Below are 6022 nucleotides of genomic sequence, written 5' to 3'. Positions count from 1 at the left end.
AATGGTGAGGAGAGACGAGAGAAATGAGAAGAAAATTGATTTATTTGTTTATCTGCGAACAAAAAGTCCACGACCACAAAAAATATGGCTTTTCTAGAGATAATCTTCAGGATCCGTATCGGCCATCTTTTAGAGTTTGCGGAACACTATACTTGTACAAGAAATCAAGTTCATAAGACATTTCTAAAATATGAGCAAGTTAGATTTGTTTTACGGTTCATTCTCTGAATCATACCAACCGTTCATTTTTCAAAAGCATGTGTTCTCTGATAATGTGGCTATCTGATCAATTTGATTTTTTACAACAATAAAATTCTTAGCAAATTCTATACAATGACAAAATTGGACCGTGATATGATCGTTTGCCGAATGTTGCTTTCGGAACGCCGCCCTACAAGCCTGTAAGTGCAGTGTCGCACCACAGAAACTCCTAGTCCCAATAAAACCATGCATTATTTTGTTGATCGTATATGACCCTTCCACTTCCCTTAGTCTGCAAACGCATTACTTCGCATTAATTTCCATTATTTGGTTGATACGACCCTTCCACTTCTCTAGTGATAAATCTGAAGATATATATCAACAAGCTCATCCTCTTCTCTCATCCCTTGACTAAAGCTTCATCTCTCTCTCTCTCTCTCTCTCTCTCTCTCTCTCTGAACAAAATCTTGTCATAGAAGATGAAGCCCTTTGTAGCAGCTTTAGTCCTTGTCATGGTTATTATCTCATTGCATTATGGTACAGACACATTCTCGAATGTTTTTAGTTTTGGGGTTTTTGAACAGGAAGAGTCTTGAGTATCGATCCCTTCATTTTGCCCCTCTAACATCCTATTCTGAAACACAAAGAAGTAACTCGGTTTCAAAAACTTAAGACTTAAACTATCCCGAATGTATCCTATTTCGTTCGTCTTGGTGTTTCTGAATTTCTTTTCCACGCAGGTGAAAGTTACAGAGTGACACTCATATGCAAGGATGAGAAGCGCTCTCGGCCACCGTTCTCCTGCAAACAACCAAATTGTGAACAGTTTTGCGAGAAGCTGCACCCAGAAGGGTGGGGGAAATGCCAAGATGACAACCAGTTTGTTTGCCAGTGTTTTCACATTTGCTACAAAGATGTGCCTGCCAAGGTCGGCCAGAAAGCAGACGCAACTTCTTCTCAACCATCTCGTCATCTATAATTGAACTTAGCAATTTCAAGGTTCTTAGAGTATCTTTATCTTGGAAGTCAGTTTCATGTCCGTTTCGTTTCGTTTTGGGTTTTTCATGCATTTCTAAGGTTTGTTGTCGATCGGATCAGCAGTTATAGTTTGGGTTCATATGGATCTAGCTTTCTTTACCAGCTTTTGTTCTTCCGGTATCCTGTTTACGAATTTGTAGTTTCAGATTCTGATTCAAACTCAAAGCCATCCTACAAGTTCCTAAAAAAAAACTCCTTGCCAAGAAACCATTACAAAAAAAAATCTCTGTCCGGATCATTAACCGGGCAGTAGTCTGAGAGCATTAATCATCCCGTTAAACTATCAGATGGTCAAGATAAAGTTTATAGAGGACGGAGTGCTAATACTCTACCCATTCAAACAAATTTGCAGCTTTCGCTCTCAGGTTTCTTATGAAAGCAGCAGTAGGCTGGAACATAAACTGGGAAGTAGTCTAGTCCGGAGCGGAGAAAAAGTTTCGTTTCAATCAAAGAATGGAATTCCTCTGCTGATATGCAATAATATCCAATCTTACGAATATCTCAAATTATGCGCAGCATTAAGTTTCGTTTCAATCAAAGAACGGAATTCCTCTGCCGATATGCAATAATTTCCTATCTTACAAATATCTCAAATTCCACGCAGCAATATTTCCCCCCGCAGCTATAAAATGCAGCATCAAGGGTGAATACCCGGGTGAAAGTTGGGAGTTGTAGCTCTTTATGTGTCCGTTTGCATGTGTATGCGCACATGCTATCCGAAAATACGGAATATGAGAATAAGATTGTCTGCTGAATATCTGGAAAGCAATGATTGAATAACAGATACGCCTCAAGATAAATAAAGTTCTACTTCCAACCACGCACAAACTACGAGCATAGGCTGTGCAAGTAAATGGTTGAATACAATAACAGAGCGAAATTTAAAACAAAAAATCAAGTATAGTTTTAGTGGATTTCTTATTGTAACCACATTGAAAGGGGGCAAGAATTCCGATGGCCTACTAACTACAGGTGAAGTCGAAAGGACTTGTTAATAACCCAAATGTGAACAAAAACATACAGCTAATACAAAGGTTCAATCCGATGACCGAATGCAATAAATCTGTGGTTATTCAAAACCATTATGACTTGCCACAACAGGGTAAGTTGCTGGTACCTTTCCCCTATTCCCTTCAATTCTTCAGTTGAAGAAAACTGCATTTAGTGATGCTTTGATGGTCTTCATTTGGAATTGAGATCAATGTCTTCAGAAGCAGTCACACTTCAGTCTTTCCCTTGAGGTTACCATTAGGCCTTAGGTCCGGTAATTACCGGTTGATGTGAGATGAGAGACATGTCTGTACCTGGAGGTTTCGTCAAAGAGAAACCCTGAACAAGGGTCAAAGATAAAATTAACTCACTTTTGATCACTTGGGAGCCGACCACAACTAGGAGTCAAAAATAGTACTTGGTAACTGGTAAGGGTCTTGGCTACCCAAAAGAAAGAATGCGAATAAAATCCCCAAAAGGATAGGATATCCAAAAGTGGGTTAAAAAAACAGTTGGTTAGGGTCTTGGCTACCCAATTTGCAGCTTCATTAGCTTTCCTTGGACACCAAGAGAAAGAACTTAGATTCCAATGCAGAAAGAGGTGAAATATGATTTTTCCTCTTCCTCCTATCTGGTACAGAAAGCAGGGGGAAGATAAAGAGGTGAAATATGATTTTTGATTTGTTCAGCAGAGAAATGAATATCGTGGAACTGTTGGCCGGTTGAGAAGACAAGTAATACAATAGGATTAGCTGTGCTATGTCTCATTTCAGTGGAATAAAGAATTAGCACAAGTGAGGAGGACAAATTTAGCGGTTTGATGAAGGATAGGTAATCCACAGAGTAGCTAAAAGATCCGAATTTATCAGAACTCACGATTCCTCGAGGAACATAAATAGTGCACTACTACCTCGAAAATGCAAATGAGTCTTCAATAGAATAAAGTGGAATGAGGTATGTATACAACTCTCGACCCCAACTCCGGATGCAGTTGTGTCCAGAGTTGTGTAAGTAGAGAAACTCAAATTATAATTGATATGGACCAAAATCCTCAAAAGTCTAGCACAACAACAATTCTCCAAAAAATCAATGAACAAGTATATAATTAATAATTAATCCACTCCGTATCTGCAAAATAAATTACGAGCCGGTTTCGTAGACACTACATTTAACACAGCATCTCAGGCTCTCAGCCATTGAAATGAATGCTGAGTTTAAATATAAAAGGAATTCCCATTGCTCGCTCTCTCCGGCAAAACACCTTCCCACTGCGAATCCTCCATCTCCGAAAACCCCATCTCCGGCGAGCCCCTTCTCCAAGGACCTATGTGGGCATGAACCGGTGAACAATTATTAGACTCTTATCTTGCCTTTACTGCAGATGTGGATTTTGGATTATAGTATAAGCAGATAAACATATTTAGCTATTATGATGATTAAGCTGCATAACAAAAAACAAAAAAAAAACTGGTACTATTTAAACGAGAAAAAATTGAAAAATTATTTCCTACATTCCAAATTATAGTCAGGTATTCCAACTTGAGTTGTAGATTTTGGAAAATCAATGGGTAAAAAATTGTGCAACTATTACTTTATTCTTTTGAAAAGTTAATACTCCTTCCGTCCGTGTTTGTTAGTCCACAAACATACCTTTTTCCATCACTCAATGTTTGTCCATGTTAGGAAGTCAATGAGTAAATTGTGTCAGTTGTACTATTTTACCCTTGTATTCGAATAATGACTTAATTGATTGAAGGGTAACTCGGAAAGACAAGAATTGTACAAAGCAATCATCATGTTCCCTAAAAAAGATAGAAACCCCAAAATAAACTACTCCGTAACAAACATGGGCAAAGGGAGTAGGTAAAAGTGGACAATAATTTTAGATAGTAGAGGTAAAAGTTGATGTGAAACATGTAATGGTGATGTCTCTTAAATAAATCAAAATTAAGAAACTTGATACTTAAAAAGGAACAGAAGGAGTAACTTTTATAAAACACGGAATCTAAAGGCGCCTTTGCGATAGCTGTAACTACATATTTTTTATTATAACTTCAAATTTGGATCCAGATTATAGATTTTAACTTTAGTAGAAACAAATAAACAAAGTTTGCTCATTTGTGAAATTATGATTAAGCTACAATAAAAGATGAAAACCGGCTTTCAAGTAGTTAAAATATGAAATTTGATCTGAAAAACACCCACACGCAACTTCTCGGAGCATGTGATGTCAAGTTACAAAGTCCACATTGACAATCAGTACAAGCAGAACAAACGAATACCTAGGATGAAACTCTGATCGCTAATACCATTTTGTTATGACAATTGAGAAGTAAAGAAAAAACAAACCAACCAGCTATCAAACAAGGACACAAAGATTTACATGGTTCCGCCTGATTTTAAGCATAAACGTACTCCACATGAGGAGCGAGAGGATTCACAGGATAGATGACAAAGAGTCCCCTATATCTGTCACTCTCATAAAGCACCAAACAATATTACCAACAAAACTCCGGCGGAATCCAAAGGGAAACAAAACCCTAGTGGAACCCAAAGAGAAACCCAAAACCCTAATATCACACCCAAGGCACAGGCAAGTGAAAGCAAGCGTAGGGCAGATCCCTTTAGGAATAGGGCTTCCCCGGCTTAGCTTCCTTCACCCATACGCCTAGGAAGTCTTGTATGTAGGGGCTTCTTTTTGGAGGGCTAGAACGAGAGAGTACCTTGCCGCAACAGGCCATGTAAACCAAAACCCAATTAATAAATACGAACACATTCCAACTAATTCCCTGAAAATATAAATTTCTATTAAACTAGAGCTTATAACTAATCCCAACATGGAAGCACTAAGCCTTGCACTCCCCAATGTCTCTTGATATAGCAGAGCCTAGAAAATAGGTCAAACTAACTTAACAGCATTAATTCTATGAACTAGCGTCCGGACAGACTTAAGCCACGTCCAGACAAATAAAATACAGTTTCGAGTGCAAACCTTGACTGATGTGACTCTCCTCTAGATGGAGGTTACCAAAATTCAAGGCAATTCCTAAAAGTACTTTGCTCAAGGCAATTTTTTACTACTCCGTATCTCACAAATATTCAAATAACATGCATGATGCAATATATTTGAGAGTGCTAGCAGTTGGAATTCCACTTGCACTACTATGCCTCTTTGTGTATGTTTTTATTCAAATAACATGCATGATGCAATATATTTGAGAGTGCTAGCAGTTGGAATTCCACTTGCACTACTATGCCTCTTTGTGTATGTTTTTATGTTTGCGAGTGCGTAGCCTATCCAGGATTAAGTGAATGGAATTACATGTCACATATAAAGCAAAGTCACTTAGCAACGAACGAAAATGGTACATGGTAATGAGGCCCCAAAAGTACATTGCTAGGCGCACACAAAGACCCCAAAAGTTCGTTGTTAGGCGCAAGGCAAAGATATTCCTTGCTCAGCAATGGACGAGAATGGTACATAGTAATGAGGCCCCAAAAGTCCGTTGCTAGGCGCACACTGAGGCCCCAAAAGTCCGTTGCTAGGCGCATTGAAGAAAAAGAGATACTTATTGAGAATTTTACCAGTATTAAAGGGTAATTATTGAAATTTAGATATTTTCAATTTGCAAAACTTCTTGGCTGATACAATTTTCATATTCTTATTTTCACATTGGCATAACTCCCTCAAAAGTAAGAGATTAACTGTCTTAACAACCCGATAAGCTCCCATCTTAGTTAGGAGCGAGCTTACCTTCACGCTCCCACCTTGGGAGCGCCGGTTTAAGCTCTT

Source organism: Rhododendron vialii, chromosome 10a, assembly GCF_030253575.1.
Source record: "Rhododendron vialii isolate Sample 1 chromosome 10a, ASM3025357v1".
NCBI lineage: Eukaryota > Viridiplantae > Streptophyta > Magnoliopsida > Ericales > Ericaceae > Rhododendron > Rhododendron vialii.
This window is presented reverse-complemented; position numbering follows the sequence as displayed.